Genomic DNA, 17,075 nt, shown 5'->3' on the forward strand with positions numbered 1-17,075 from the left:
CTATGACATCGAGAATTGCAATTACGGTTTTTTTTAATTTTTTCTGTTATATTTTTTTCAATTTTTAAATGATTTATTTAAACAATATCAAGTACACAAAAATGGGACAAAATTGCGATTTATACGCTTTTTTCTGTCTGAATGATAACATGTATACTTTAGAAGTTATTTGATTGTAACTTTTTAAATAAGGCTCAAACGTAATTTCGTCATCCCTTATTTCCGACTTATTTCGATTTTGTTAATTTATTCTCTCAGAGATGGGACGTGACTTATGATAAACCCTGTATATCTTACGTTAGATCGAAATAATTACGGCTCCCAGATCCCGCGGCTTAAGATCTGGGATAGTTGCACGGGGGTGTTTTTTAGCCGGTGCAAACCCGGCATAACCTTGGAGGCCGGCTCCAGGGTATGCGTCAGGCATTTTTCACCTCCAACGCAAAAAAAAAAAAAAAAAAAAAAATCACGTGCGAAAATTTATATCAACAAGAATTCTACTCTAATTAATTTCCGTACTGCCGCCGACATATGTATCTAATTATATTAATTTTAGTTCTGGCGTCCTCTCTTTTTCTCGCTCTGTCTTCCCCTTACGGGGGAACGACAATAATCGCGTTTCGTTGCGAAGGGCGAGAGGCTTTCGAAGGACGGTGCGCGACAAAGAGCCGGGGCGTTCTTTGCTAAATCATCCGCCTCTGTGCGAGTCTCTGAGAGTAAACTCGGCGGTCCCCCTTCACGTGGCGTGCGCGATCGTGAAAGTGGGTCGACTGAAATGGGTCGAAAATAAATTTTTCCGCCGATCGTCGTCGTCGTTCTACCGAGGAAGTGTTTTCCTTACGCGCGTGGTCCGTCGACTTACGCGTATCCCGATTTTCCTTCCGTCTCGTTCTTCGCCAATCTCGCGTACCCTATAATTGAACGAAAATCTCACGATGGAGAAACAAAATGTAAAAAAAGCTCATAAGAAAGGAACGTTTTTTCGACTATTCTTGTTACCAAAAATATCAAATTATCATAAAAGAAATTACAGTGCGGTAACTTTGTTAACAACATGGTACTGATAATAATAACATCTGATTCAAGGAAAAATTTGCAGTTATTATGTAAATTGCATTAAGTTTTGTAATCAGTTTTTTCGACCGCGGGGACCGCATTAGTATATATAGCCTACATATCAATTATAGAATAAATTTTGTTGTAAACTTTTTTTCCACCGATCTTGATATTTATACAGACTAATAATTAATTTCACACATAAATTAAACAAGTAAATTGTCTGTTAAATCAATAGCGAGAGAAAAAAAATTTCGAATCTAGTTTGTGCGAAACAATATATGTTTTACTACTGCGCCGTGTCTGACTACGAGTGTCACGTGCTACTGGCTACTCCCTATATGGTCCTTACCACTTGTCTGATTTCTACTAGCAATAACTACTGATATACTGGCGACACGGAGAAAAGTATCAAAAAGAAGGAAAGGCTTTATGTCGAATTGTAAATTATCGTTGAGAACAACTTGAACAGAAATATAAATTTGACGATTAAAAAAATGCAAATGAGAACGGTGAGGTTCTCAATTTTCTCCAAGGGTATCCCCGCGTAAAATCCGCCACTGTTTCCGGCACGGGGACTGGCAACACATTCACCACCGCCACCCATGCCCCGCGCCGTGGTCGGCTATAGCGCTCGCACGCGCTCGCGTCGCCTCGCGGCGTCTCGCACCGGACCGGACGGGAGCGGGGGTGGGCGTCGCGACGCCAGGCGTCGCTGGCGTCGTGCCGGCGGCATATCGTCCGAGTGCGGAGAGCGTGGAGTGCCGTCGTGTGCCCGTTGTCGCCGTCCACAGCCTGTGCGTCGCGCCCGCGGAAAAAAACAGGGTTCTCCGCTCTTCGGCTCGCGCGCTCCGGATCGGACGACGTCGCCGTCGTCGACCCCCGGGATACGCCGGACGGAAGTCGACGTTCGCCGACCGGAATTTCGGGACTACCCTGGCGCGCGCGCCAGCGAGGGGAAACGTGTACGCGGGGCGAGACCCCAACGCGGTGGAATGCGCGTATATATAGGAGAAGGGAGCACTGGCCGTACGGGTGCTCGAGCGAGACAGAGAGCGGTGCAGTGACATCGGGGTTGCTCGCCGTGAGCCGCGAAGGGAGGCGAGGCCGAGGGGGAGAGGCAGCAGCGCGAGAGAGGACAGAAGGGCGAAGAGAGCTCGGGAATCGCGAAGGGAAGGAAGACTCGGGAAAGGGCGAAGGAGAGAGATTTTCTCCCCGTCGTCGTCGTCGTCGTCCTCTCGTTGTTGTCACGAGAGCAAAAAGAGCGCGAGGGGGTACTAAAGCAAAAAGGCAGGAAATCCGGGGATCGAATCGTGGACGCCTCTTCGACATCGTCGTCGAGACATCGTCGTCGTCGTCGAGCACCTCTTCTTCTTTCTCTCCGGTACCTATCTCTTCGCGGCCGGAAGTGGTCGAGCGCGCCGGGCGGGAATTTCGTTGCCGGGAATTCCCCATTCGCGCTCCCCGAGACTCCGGTACCACATCGAGGGTGCGTGCCGCTCCTCTCGGGGATGCCGTATATGTAGAGGAAGCGAGTAACGCGCGCGCACGCACGCACGCGGTATCGGTCTTTACCTCTGCGCTCTTTCTCTCTCTTTCTTTCTCTCTTTCTCTTTCTCTCTCTTTTCTCTCCCTCTCGTCGGCGCGAGAAAGAGAACCGCGTATATATAAATATAATAGAACGCACCTAGATATCTATTTATAAGTTTGTACGAAGCAGGAGAGGCCGCGAGAGAACTGAGGGACCGAGATAGCAGGAGGCGGCGGGATGGAGATGGAACATTGCGAGAAGAGGAACGGAAAGAGAAACTTGTAAAGATGAAAGGAGAAGAATAAAGAGAAAGAGGGAAAGAGAGAGGGTCAAGCAGAAGGAGAGAGCGAGCTGAATAGAAGAAGCGAAAAGGAGTGGTGGCGGAACGTGTGACGGTGGTGCGCCCGCGCTCGGTTTTCCCCACGTCTTCCATCGTAGTAGTGTACCGGTCGTCGTTCCTGGTGGCGGTGCTGGTGGTGGTGGTGGTGGTGGTCGCGATTGGTGGTGGTGCTGATGGTGGTGCTGGTGGTATTGGTCTTGTAGTACAGTGGGTGCTCTCGCGCTGTGTCCAGGAGGTAGCGAGCGGTCGCGACGTAGCGCCACGAGGGAGGTGTTGTTGGGCGAAGATACACACGCGCGTCGCGCGCGTGCGGAAAGCCGCGGGAAGGGAGGGAGCGAGAGGCTTCTCAGGCGAAGAGGGTGCGTTGCGCCCTGCGTAAACCTCGCGGAAGCGGTGCCGGGTCGACCGAGAGGCCGGCACGATCGAGAGGACCGGAGAGGACCGGAGCAGATTGCAGGGACCGGAAACGGAGACGGAGGGAAAGGGCGAATCTCTCGTCTCTCGCACGGGTATAGAGTGAGGCAGTGAGCCGCGCGGCAGCAGGTCTTGCCGAGCAGCGATCTTGCGGGGCCGCGCGTAAATACGAGTGCGAGTGAACGCGCGGATATGACGAGCGGATACGCCCGGCGGCTCACGTGATACGCAACGCAATCATCGTGCTCCGCCGCCGAGGAAGATATGTGGTAAGTGCGATCCTGCCTCCCCTCTACCCCTCCTACCTTCCGCTTTCTCGAGAGGGTGATCGACGGTGGGATCAGCAGTCGTTTTCTCGGTGTCGAGGATCGACGGAAGTGATGCTAGAAATTGATGGAAATGATCTTCGTGGGATCGTCGATGAGATTCTTCGAGATAATGCTGCTCCGCATGTCGGACGTCACGTTGTGCGTTTGAATCGCTTTGAGGAGACGCGCGAAGATCGGAAAAACTTACGTCGTGATCGATCAATCGCGAAATCCGCGAAGATCGTGATCTAGATGGAGCTTCTTAGACAGCATCATGTCCATAATCGGGACATAAGACGTCTTATGTCCCGATTTTGGACACGCGTGCTATCTGAGTTGTTGCTAAAACTCGTTGACGAATACACCCGATGTGTAATTGGAGGAAGATCGGTATCTTTTTTTTTTTTAGAATAGTAAAGGTGTTGGTAGGTTTTGAAAGAAATTTGAGATTGATTTGTTAAATCAGTGTCACGTCATCGGGATGATTCTTTTTTGTTGGAGCGTGAGAAATACAGCGTTACGTCTTTTGGTGATTTTCAAAGGTCGATAAGAATCCCGCTTCATCGGTCACATTCGTTCGATTGTTGCACCGTTCGGAGGAAATTGGTGAGATTATATAAGACGACTATATCTCGTCCTCGCGTATAACATTTTGCGAGGTCGTTTAACTTGGCGGGACTTTACATAAAATAAGCCGGTTATTCTCGAATTTCAATATCGACGCTTTAATTTCTGATTTTTATTTTCGTTTCATATTAAATATTTTCTGAGTGATAAATAGCAATATAAAATACAAATGTGAACACTACATGTCAAGAAGATAAAACCGTTTATAAAAAGAGAAAAGAGAATAATAGTGATACTATAATATTTGTTTATACGTGCTGCATTATAAACACACATTAAATACGATAATAAAACAATAAAAACCGGCATCCTAAAATAATAGCTCATCATTAAAATCATCTTCAAGTTCGTTAAAAGACGATTAAAATTAATTTTTTCTTAAATTAATATTATTAAAATAAAAATTAACGTTATTAAATTAAAAATAATATTTCTAAAGTTAAAATTAACGTTTTAACCCTTGAATACTCCATATCTATCAATTTTCGTAGATAATTATAGATAAATTGGAAATGCTGTATACAAATTTAAATTATAAGGAACTTGTTTTTCTGATCACTGATATATATATACATATATCACGTAATCATCACTGACCAACAGATTATTAGCGAAGCAGTCGAATGGCGTGTGCAGAGACAGATTTGTGCACATTCAATACTTGAATCGCTCCGGTGGCGGTGGCAGATGTTTCAGTCAATACACTCGTTTCATAAACAGCGCGGTGAAAAAGTGCCCTGAAAGTTGCAGCTCCGAGAAGAAACGGCGCGTTGGCCCGGTTCTGAAGTTTCGCGCGCCGGTTTTACGGTAAACGTTTACGTTCGACCATACCGCAAAATTTACATCAAGATCCGTTTTTTAAACTAGATTCTGCTGAACGTCGCTCCTGCTAACGCCGCACGCTGGCGAGACAATCGCTTTTCGTCGCGCGTTTGATTAATTCGAACAAAAACTCCAATCTATCATAAAACAAACAGACATTCGACGAAATACACAATGTCGATATCGTTATTTTCTTCCGCCGTGACGCTTTATTACGAGTTTTCGATTTCTCGCGTAGAACAAGTCTCGTGAAAATTAAAGAAGCATGTTTGAAAGAAGAATCGCGATATCGTGTCATATTGGATTATACAACTGATAAAAGATCAAAGAAGCTAAGCAACCAGGCTCTTGAGAAACGGATTCCAAGATTCATGTTAAGAAAGGCTATATGATATAACATTTTATGTGATAAGAATAATTCATGATGCGATAATTCTTAATAAATAAATAAATAAATTTAAAAGTACAATAAATGTGCGTGTTGTAACACATAAACATGTTACATATATGCATAACATTTATGAAGATAATTGTTAATAAGAAATAATACTTAATTACTTGACACAAACTTTTTGGGGGCGTCCAAATACTTCTCAAGTGCAAAACTTTCGAACTGCTTTAAACGTTTAAACGCAATAAGTTCCTAAAATTGTATTCAACTTTAAACGTTTCGCATTGGCGAAACTTTAAGCAAAATGCTATCCGTATTATAAGTCCAGCGCGCGAAGACTGTATAATGAAGAAAGATCAGGTATGATAAAGCTGTCCACGTTGCGACAGTTTCAAAGGGAGTGAATGGCACTGCCGATTAAAAGGACTATTAAAAGGGGATAAGGGAGTCTTCTGTCATCCGAAAAGAACGCTCGCGAGTGCAAATCGCCGAGTGACCTTGCGCCCGCGAGAGTCTCCCCGTGGAATGTGCCGGCTGGATTAATGAATTTCATTAAGTCGGCGGGCCGGGCCGGGCGCGAGGTGCCTTAACGAGGGTACGGGCACGAAACAAATTGGCGAATTTCATTATGCTGTCCCCCAACCGCGATAATTTGGATACACAAACAGAGTCTGACAGAATCCCGTGTTTTTCTAGCCTCGCGGTAGTGACGGACGGCAGTGGACAGATGTGTTTTATAAAAGACGGACACACGGGATCCTCGAACTGTATTTTGCGCTCGTTATGTCATGAAGACATTTGTAAGAGTGCCTCAAAGGATTCCCCAGACAGCATCATGTCCAAAATCGGGACATAAGACGTCTTTAAGACGTCTTAAAGATGTCTTAAAAATGTCTTATGTCCAGATTTTGGACATGCCGCTGTCTGGGCTATATAACGATAGCACATTGGCTGCATATTGAATCAATGTGTGAATCAATGCCTGACAAAATTGAATTTTTATCACTCCTTCCATAAGACACGCACATGTAATATTTCAACGATTTTTTAAATAACGATAAAGTAATAAATGTCATTTAAAAACCAATGATTAAAATATTCCTTCTTGGTACACAAAGGGTGGATTTTTCATTTAAAACACTGGCGACCAACGTATTAAATAAACGCAAATATATTTATGATGTAACGGATGTATTCATCCATTTTCGATTGTACAAAAGATTAAAAGATTATTCTGTCGTCGTTTACCTATCGGCGGGAAATCACAGAATTAATTTGCAACGCTCTGCCTCTCTCTCACGGTTGCCTTGCGCCAATCCGGGGATGAAGCGAGTCGCGCGTCTTCTCGGCCAATTCCTGACGAGCTGGCCGATGACGGTAGCGTTTATTTTGCGCTCTAATGACAGATGCATTTACTCGGCTCGCTATGCACCGCCGACACGTGTCGCCGGGATAGAGAGAGAGAAAGAGAGCGGTATGCGCGCTATCAATATGCAGTTTGTTCGAACTACTACTACGTGCGATGCCAGCGGAGCTTCTTTACATACTCGGCGATACATTACCCGGCCGCCGTCACACAGAACGCAAACTACGTTTTGATTCATCGGTTAAACTCACCGCTCCGTCAGTGTATAGCCGCATCCGTTTAGCGATGCGGCGAAACGGGACACAAAGGACCGAGAAAACTCGGTCGGCTTCTCTCCCTCAGTTCTCCTCACTCGACTCGTGAAAATCAGCTCGCATAATCGCCGCACATTGTAAAAACAGTGGCGACTGTTAGCTGCGAATTTCTTGGCACGCGTAGACTTCGCGCAGTTTAATCGACTTTCCATACAGTTAAAATGCGGCGTAACGAATTGCGAGTGAATTTTAAGAATTCAAGAACTTATTCTATGTAAATTATTCTATGTAAATTAGGGATGTACATTTTATTTGGTGGCGGGTTGTAGAAAAATGCTTCGGATTTAACGAGAGAGCGAATAAGGGAGTATTTAAAGAGCGGGACACGCTTCCGGTAAGCTAAAGTGGCCATTAACGTTTTCGTCTATAGCTATTTGATGCACATTTCAGCAGGCTGCTCGCGCGCTGTGTATACACATTTAGATTTATCTAATAACAGCGAGCCAAAATACGTCGATAGTCTAGTGCATGACTAGGTACGCGCCTGTTTAGTTGCGAATCGCTAGGCAAATTTAGCTTCGAGGTCAATCAACTGAGCCGTTTCGGGCGATCGGGACTGGAGCGCCGATGTCAACCGCATCGTTCCGTCAATTTAATCGAGAATCACGGTCGCCCGAATTTTGCTCGTCTCGCACAAATGCTTATATTTTGATGAAAAAATATAAAAATATAAAAAATATTCGCAACGAAGAAAAACGATGCATGGTGCATTGGTAAATTGTGCACTCTAAATTTCTTAGAGTAATGAACACTCGAGAAAATTGACTGACTGATCGAATCACTCAAATTAGAATGACTTTTCACTCATAGGAATGAATTCTCTCACTTTTTGCTGTAGAGTGAAAAATGTACTCTGCAAAATGGAGTAAATATATGTACTCTATTTTGTAAAGCGAATATTTTCACTCTATGTAATGTGAAGTAAATATTTTTATTTGTGAACACACACAGTGAGTGAAGCATGCATGGGTCCGCCATTAGCAAAAGGAAAACTGTCGTCTCGTTGTTTCTCAACGTTATTATTTTCCGTTGCGCGTGTACTTATCGGTACGAGACATGTCCATGTCCCTTCATAAGGATATAAAGATTGTAATCAAGGGATACTTTATATCCTTAAACGTTAAATCGGTAAATGAACAACATAAATTGTTATAAGCATTTACCTCTGGATAGAAACATTGATATTTCTTGATATATTGATATATAGAGGTAAGTGCTTATAACAATTTTATGTAGTTCATTCACCGATTTAATTGCTATATAAAGAATGGTGCTTAGGTTAGATTGTGTTTCTAGAATAGCACGTTCACTTTACGTTCAGAGTTAAACAGTTAACTTTTGTGAAAAGTGAATTTTTACTAATTACGAGTGGCGGTATTTTCACTATCGCTTGAAGTGAATACTCACTCGTTTGGAGTTGGATTTTACTCTAAGAAATTTAGAGAGTGGGTGAATTTGAAAAACGTATTTGCTGTAAGCTTGTATTAACAGTTAATTTTTTTGTAGCTAATTATGTCGCGCTTGATTGCGAACGTGGTTACGCATGGCGTAAGCTTCGTCATTTCGGTCGTTTAATTAAGTAAGTAAATTGTTAACGTCATTTTACGCCAGGCAACGTCCTCGGTATCGCGTTCGCAAAGGCGAGTTCTGTTGACCTCGGGAATCGCGAGCCGCATACGGCGCCAGCGGGGTGCACGTGTTATGCATGTAGATCACAATCGTGAATACGTTCTCGCATGCATAATATTGTTACAGCGGCAAAATCATTTCCGCGATTTTTATGTCTCTTTCTCTTTCCCTGTCTCCCCCTCGGTGTCTGACGTCGCGCTCTTCCACGTGAAATGGGATCACGAGCCGCGCGAGTAATTTGCGACGAGCGGATAGAAAAACTCTGAAGCTTTCGAAATTTCGCTGAAGAAACTTTGCGGTTAAAATTAATGAAATAAAGAAATACCGGTTTTTTGGTTTATTTAAAGATGCGTAAAAATTTCGTTTTTTTTTTTACGCGAAAGAGCGTAAGAGGTTCCTTGCTGCGCAAAAAATATGGATTTGCGCGAAATGTGCAAGTGTGGCGGGTGGCCGAGTTGGGAGGAGCTTTTTCGAGAATAATGGGAATTTATCGTAGCGGCTGACAACAGGAATCGCTAAAAGAAAAAAAGCATTCGCGCAGTACGGTGCGGTAAAAAGGCGCGATATTTTCATACGCAAGTCGGACACGCGACGATAGAATTTTCACGACCCACCCGTTCTTGTTTCTTGACAAATTAATTGCTAACGTGCCGGCGGCGCGGTGACGCGAAGCCATAAAAAAGCCTCCGTCTGATGAATATATATCATTAGACATTGAATCGTGCATTTAAAAGATAAGCTAGATGATACAAAAACTGTTCATTCTAAATAGGAATTTATGAATTTAACGTCTTCGATTAATAGTTCGTGAACTGCTATTAAAATTCATAAAGCAGTTGTTCGATATTTTTTTTACTTCAGCGACGTTTGAAGACATTTATCTTGCTCCCGTTCCGCTTTTTGCTAAGTCTACATTAGGAATCATCATTAGAGAGTGACTTTAATTGAATTAGATTAGACTAAGAAAATGGCGCGCGAGATTGATGACCGAGACTTACTGCGATTTGCGCGAAGGCTGTATCGGAAAACCTTTATCACGGTGGTAACCGATACCGCGCGCGCCTTAAGCTTAGTTTCAACGTGATTTAAGAAAGGCAAAGTTAATGGGGTGGATTTTTATAATAGCTCGGTTAACTGCGCGATTAAGTCTGTATCCTAACTCGGGACAAGTAAAGTCTCGGGGAGAAAAAAATATGATGTCTAGGAGGAGAGGATGCGACGTTTAACATAATCCGCCGTTCGCGCAAGGCTGATCCGTGATATTGTACGCGGATGGAATTATGGGACTCTTTTAAATGTTACGGTTATACGACAAGCGACCGAGGAAATTTCAGTGCGGCAATTAAATTCATAATACGGAGATTATAAACTTCCGTCCTTCTTGATGCCTCTTGCCAAGCCATTTATCTTTGGATTATCATTGTGTTTCAATCTCAGAAACAAAGCTGATGTATTTGTTGCGTAGAAGCTACTGTCTGATACAACGTTGAAAGGTTTTCTGGTTTACAAACATCGATTTTAATACTTAATTTTGGTAAAAGTTTATTTTGTTTCTATCCTCTTTTATATTTTCTTTACTTTCAGACTTTTGATGTAGTTATCCAAATTTTGGACGCTAAATGTATAAAAATAATACTCGAAATTCTGCAAAAGAGCATCAGTTATTGCAATCAAAGAACTTAGAATCTAAGAGTATTTGATTTTGCAATAAAAAGTTATATCCATAGAAAATTTATACAAAATTATTCGAGACACGCTTGCGTATCTCCCGCTATTTTTACTGCCACTCTCCGTTGTGAAGCGAGTTCAATGTTCAATGCCAGCCAAATTTCGATGCCGACAAAATCGAAGTTTCGATTACAGACATTGCTTGTCTTTCACCTGCGGCCGCCGCCGCTGTCGTCGCGCCGCGCCGCCGCGACGAGCTAATCGAATAGGAAATAGTATTTCCTATATTCTGTCAGCGCGATCTGCTACCTCGAGTCCGCCGACATTCCACCTCGGCGATATCGATCGACTTTCGGCGGAAGGAAGTTCTCGTGCCATTGAAGAAGCGGCTCTATTCCGGAGAATCGCCGCTGGGCGACGATAGTATTCGAAAGAAAACTATATATAAGTATAGTGACCAATTTTGCGGAAAGCCAGAAGCAGATGGCAATTCGAGATGGGAAAAAATTCTGGTAGAGTTTAAATTGTTAAACTATACTTTCAAATTGCGCTGCGTAATTTTTATCCTCCGGAAATTTGAATCTTTTATTACAAAAATGTTTCACGTTGTTAACAAAATCGTTCGACATGAAAAGCTAGAAGATGATGCAGGATAGCATAGGTAGATTGTTTGAAAATTGATTTTAAACCCTGCAGGAAATTAAATTTAGCTAAACTACAAATCGATATTTCCGTACGTAGTTACGCAGTACACATAGTGTCAATACAATGCAATTGTATTGTAATCTATCGCGATTAAAGACAGCAAACTGAACGTGGGAATTGGACATGGAAATGTCGTTGAATTGTTGATTCAATTTATAAGACCACGTAAAATAAAAAAAAACCGGAGAGAAGCTTTACAGCACAAAATGCACGAGGTTTGCCGGGTGCCAATTATGAGAGAAACGATTATTTTCTCTGGCGATAAAAGAAACAGAAGCTTGTGCTTTTTAAAAGAAGAGAAATTGATACATGGAGTTTCTTGCGCAATCATAGTGAGGTTTCTTCTGACCTTTTCTCCCACACACACACATACACACACACATAATGACCTTTCCTTCGCTACGCAATTTGTGAGTTATCTTACAAATCACTTTGAATACGGAAGCCGTGCAATCTCGCTTCGAGAATGACGAAACTCGGTTTCTTGACACGGGAGGACCCACACGTTCGAAAGTAGGTCGAAGCTTCGGGAGGGTTGACAACCGCTGTCAGGGCCGCGACTGCTAAAACGCAAAGCCGAGTCCTTCGCTTCTCCTAAATCTAACTCAAGAACTCTCTACGTTTAATTTCGTCTCTCGTTGTATCGTATTTTCACGTAAGTTGACGCTCGGGGAGTGTAATCTGAAAGAGTAATTCTGTGTGGTAGGAAAAATCAGGGTGAGACAAAGCTATAGGCTTAAAGTTTTTATAGCTAGACTCGGTTGGCGCGATAGATAAATGGGAATGTGCGAATAATGGGAAAATGACACAGACATTCAGATCGGCGATGGGAGAAGGAGAAGGAGGCTCTTGAAACAAGGTCGAGCTATTCCGATAATGCACGTCGTCTATGAACTTTCGGGAGTCCCATTCGGGAGCTAGGTGGCAAGAAGGATCGATTATCTTCTAGAGGGAGAAAAAAAGGAACATTGTGCGATAGTACTTTGACACCCAATCGTTCCGACGAAAAACGACAACGGCAAAATGATGGAATTTTTTTCAACGGCAAAAAGCGGGGAAGCCGTGCTCTCGGAAAAAAAATTGAAGTCATAGTCGAGAAGTGGCGCATATCCTTAATCGTCAACAAATGTTTCAGCAAAATTCACAAATTGAAAAGTATAATAAATTATTGTGCTGGTTGACACGTGATCTTAATTAAAATATTTAAAAAAAACTTACTGCGCAGAGTTAACCCAAGCTTCCTTATCTTTTCAAGTTGGAAAACTCGCGCTACAGATTCACTTTTGCGCAAACGTAAGAAAAATAAAGCAGAAGAGGCATTAATATACAGACGTGTATATGTGTGTGCGAGCGCGTACACATATACTGTTGAATTCATAGTGATTTATACTCAATTTGAGTAATTATTAAGGTCGCCACTGTTCCTAATCAATGTATCATTTATAATTTAATTAAATGGAGTTAAAATAATACTGTTAAAATAATAAATTTTGACACACATGATAGTAAAAAATAATAAAATGTTATTTAACTCCAGGTATTGGTTTAAATTTCATCCTTTAATATTTAACAGTGTACACATATACCTTAGAGGTAAAGGATCGTATATTCTCTTTAGAGAAAACAAGGTTTAAAGTTTTAAATAGGGAAATAATATATATTTTTTAGATAAAATAAAAGTAGTAACTTATTAATTTATTAAATCTTTAATAAAGTAATTTATAACTGACATGTTTAATAGTACAACTGCCAATAACACGCTGTACGTGGTTTAAAATTTAGGCACTACAAACATTTTCAATATATATGACTTTTTCTAAATATTGCATCTTAGGAACTAGTAATAATAGACATAAGGCGCTTTACCATTATACATTTTTAAGTTCCTGGTTATATTGAAAAATGTATTAACTCCATTTTGATAAAAACCTGTACAGATATAGGTTGGTAAATGGATTTTTCTTCGACGGATTAGGCGATATTACTCCAAAAAAACGGGGAGTACATTTGTGCGAAGGCGATTCGGCTGCCAACATTATGCAAACGTCGGTTGCCAAAATGCAGTTTGCAGTAACGTTCGCTACAAAGTGTGACGGCAAATACCTATAAGGGCCAGCGCACGAACATTGCCATAGTCTTACGTGAGAATTTTGCGTTACGCGACAACCCAATCTTACGGCAACGCACAAAGAAGGAACGTAACGTAATTAGTTTTATGTTACGTATGTTACATTAAGCTTTTCTTCGTGCGTTGCCGTTAGATTGGCTTGCGTGTCGCGTAAGGTAAAGGTACCAATACCCGGACACTGCTTAAGCATAGGAAATGTATCAATACCTGGACACGTATCTGTGTCTGGATACCTTTAAAAAAATATAAATTTATGAAAATAAACGTTTGGATATTATAACTGAAGTTTCAAACTACAAGAAAAAAATACTTTTATCTTTGATTTTAATTCGCGTTATACTTATAAATAATAAAGGTGTCCGGATATAGGTACATGTCCGGGTATTGGTATCTTTTACCTTAACGCAAGATTCTCACGTAAGGCATATAAGACGCTACGGCAATGTTCGTGCGCTGGCCCTAACGCCGGCCTCCGTCGATTCGTGGCGGATGAATGCTGGCGCGCGGAATGCACTTATCGGCGACCGGCCGAAACGAACTGTGGCCCCGGATCTGCAATTCCGCTGCCGCGCGGTTTCTTCAATCGCGCGACTAAAGTAAATCCGTGCCTTCCGCTCGACTGAACGAGCGCGAGCTTGCGCTCGCTATACGCCGGAAGCCGAAATCCCCGGGATCGGTCATCGAGCGTCTGAGCAAACGCGAATTATTTGCGCCCAAATGCGCTGCTACAGCTACACGCCAAATCGCGCTCGTATCGTCGCACGTGACAGAGATTTTCTCGAGCTTAGTGGGATAATCGATTGCTCGTTCACTGGGCGAACTCGACGGGATCTATTTTGTTTTCTTTTTTTTTCAGGTTAAAATGGTTAAAATGGTTAGAACTACCGCTTTCAAGGAAAGACCGCAAGAAAGCAAAGCATATCGATCTCTCCTACGCTTTTATTATACTTTTATGATGCAGTCAAAGTAATATCAAAATCAGTCGTATTAAGCAAATAAAAAAATAACGTAAATCAATTAAAACAGCAATGTAAAAAGTATGTGCACGTATAAAAATAAAATAAATAATAATTAATGTAGGAAAATTCATTTTGGAACGTTAAAGTCAACGTCAAATCAATCTTTCGCAACCTCGAGGAAGAAGGATGATCGCGGGAAAATTAAAATCACCGCGTTTGAAAGGGTTAATGCATATAATTTACTTGTTTGCCAGGAATATCGAGCCCTATACCTGAATCGCGTAAATTAACAATCTTATCGCCGCCCTGTGATTTATTCGACGTCATCCATAGTTTTCTGAGGTTTCGTCATTATCGTTTTCCCTCGCAGGCTCAATCACTCACACCTTAATACGTATCGTCACGTGTCGTCTCCCTTAGGAAAGGTGAAACGCCCGTTTTCTCGGAGTATCGCAGGCTAAGATCGTCCCAAATGATCTCGACTTCGTGACCCAGAGTTCGAGCTATTTTTAGACGCCTCCCACTCGGTCTTGTACGTGCACATAGGCGATTCCCCCCCTTTTGCCATCGGCATCCTGTTATTTCACCCGTTCACGACAAACACTGTCGCTTTTTATAGATATTTTTCTTAGAAGCAACGTTAGATCTTTTTTATTCATTATTTCAGATCCACGACTCCGCTTGTTTATTAAGACCGGTCACGTTTTACCGTTTATTAGAAAGCCTGTTTAAATTTCTGGACAATAATTCATTTGCGAGATTTGGATTTGCGAGTTATAAATAAAATGATTCGAGAAAATCGAATCTCTATATTTTTATATTACTAATAATACAAAAATATAACTTGTTTCCTTATTTGTCCCACTTAAGAACAGCTGCTGCAAATGATTTGAACCGTAATATACTGCTAACATTATTTCTGAATAACGCCAAATGTCTCTAAAACTATATAAGTATGTTTGTAAATAAAAGAATAAACATAGCACCTCGAGCAGATCGGTGCAGCTGAAGATTTAAGAAGATAATCCGGTGATCCATCAATCGAACGAAATAAATTTCTCGCGTTGCAAAGATGAGGCGCGGCGTCGTTAAGTGTTTAGCTATTTATGTATACGTGGTGCAAGGTATCAACGTGACATATTATCGCCTCGGATAAACGTCATCGACAAACGGAGATCCTCGAATGAGTTTTCCGATAAAGCGACGGGGGGACGGGGGGACGGGGAGAGGGGAATATGTAACGCACCTATACGATATGTAATGCCATAATGGGAATAATACATAACTGCGCGATCTCTCTCTTTGCGGCTGCGAAGGAACACACCGTGTGGTTATTTATAATATATCATTACTGCACACCTTTTACTTTGTTTGTCTAAATAAAATATGCAAATGTCACGGTGCCGTAAAGTCGCGCTTCGGTTGACGGAAAGATAAAATTGTCGGAAAATTAGCGGCGACTTTTTTTACCAGAGCTCGTCGCTGTACACTTCTCCGCGCAGCGCGCGCCATCACTATTACCGCAAAGTTTTCCACAATTTATGTTTATTATTAACGTATTTATTATTTGAAATTAAAGAATGGAATTTTATACGCGTAATATCCGTAAAGTTATTTTCGTATTCTCAAAGCGTGTATAATTCCCTGGAGAAATGGAAAGAACAATTTTTATGTTCTTTTCACGTAACTAATTTATACATTCTGTTGCAAGTAAAATATAAAGCTATCGACGTTGATTAAAATCGTCTCCGGTTCAAAATATACAAAACTGCCCGGGATTAAACGTAAATCGAGTTACTAGATCATCGCACGCGCATTTATTCCGACCGCCACGCCGTTGATTGCGATTGCGTCAAAGCGGCGAGGAGATTGTTATACATAATCAAGAGAGAAAAGGTGGAGGAGAAAGGGAGAGAGAGAGATAGAGAAAGTGAATTATAAATCGTACTACGAGTGACAGATAAAAGAGCAGTTCGACGATCTTGACGAATCGCTCGGAGGGGACACGAGGTCTAGGGGTAAAAATATCCGCGGGAGTGCCGCATCGAGAGAGAACTTCTAAACGCGATGCATCGATAGGAGGATAGACATACGGCGACAGGAGGGAGAGATACGCGGTTATATATACTATATTGAGCGGCACTTGACCGCGATTGACAGCGTCTCGTTAAAGTGATTTCATCCGGAGCGTATTATTCGTGGAGACGCAAAGACGATCGATCGAACGCCGCTGCCGCGGCCGCTTCGGGCGACAGTGTCCGTGGAATTTTTTCGCCGCCGGACGAAAGCTGCGCGCCCCACGGAAACTGTATTTGTTTCTTAATAGACAGCTCTAGTCAGTGATTTATCATTGCTCTGCACGAAACATTACGATAATCATTATGACAATCAGATTCAAGGCATTTGTGAAGTAAATAAATGTGTAAAGTATCAGTATTTTTATGATATAAACTGTTAAATTCATCGTGTCAAATTATACTCAATTTGAGTCATTTTTACACAGGTCGTTATTACTTCTGTTCAATATATCGTTAATTTAACTAAACCAATGGAGTTAAAATAATGAATTTCGACACACATGGCAATTAAAAATGACAAAATGTTATTTAACTCTATAGATATTGATTTAAATTTCATCCTTTAACAGTAAATAAAATGATATTAAAGTAATAACAACAACGAAATATTAAATAGATTAAATTAAATTGAAATTGCAATAAAAATGTGCTCGAATATCTAAAGTCCTCTCGCCCTGATTGCGATCCAGATATTTAAACATGCATTCCTGAAAGCCTATCCATGAGTCATTATCATTTA

At 41.9% G+C, this 17,075-nt stretch overlaps 1 protein-coding gene across 3 annotated transcripts in view; it reads left to right on the forward strand.

Annotated features, from left to right (window-relative positions):
- The first annotated feature begins 1,810 nt into the window (after positions 1 to 1,810).
- LOC112459933 (voltage-dependent calcium channel type D subunit alpha-1-like) overlaps positions 1,811 to 17,075 on the forward strand; it is a 49,022-nt gene continuing 33,757 nt past the window's right edge. Inside the window, exons 1-2 of one of the 3 annotated variants that reach the window (XM_025024308.1) lie at positions 1,811 to 2,440; positions 2,774 to 3,610. The gene's annotated coding sequence lies outside the window, so the exon portion shown is untranslated. Of the gene's footprint in view, positions 3,611 to 17,075 lie in introns of all 3 variants that reach the window. The other 2 variants (XM_025024307.1, XM_025024306.1) reach the window with 2 other exon arrangements.

This window comes from Temnothorax curvispinosus, unplaced genomic scaffold (assembly GCF_003070985.1).
Source record: "Temnothorax curvispinosus isolate PA1 unplaced genomic scaffold, ASM307098v1 QBEX01010252.1, whole genome shotgun sequence".
Classification (NCBI taxonomy): Eukaryota; Metazoa; Arthropoda; class Insecta; order Hymenoptera; family Formicidae; genus Temnothorax; species Temnothorax curvispinosus.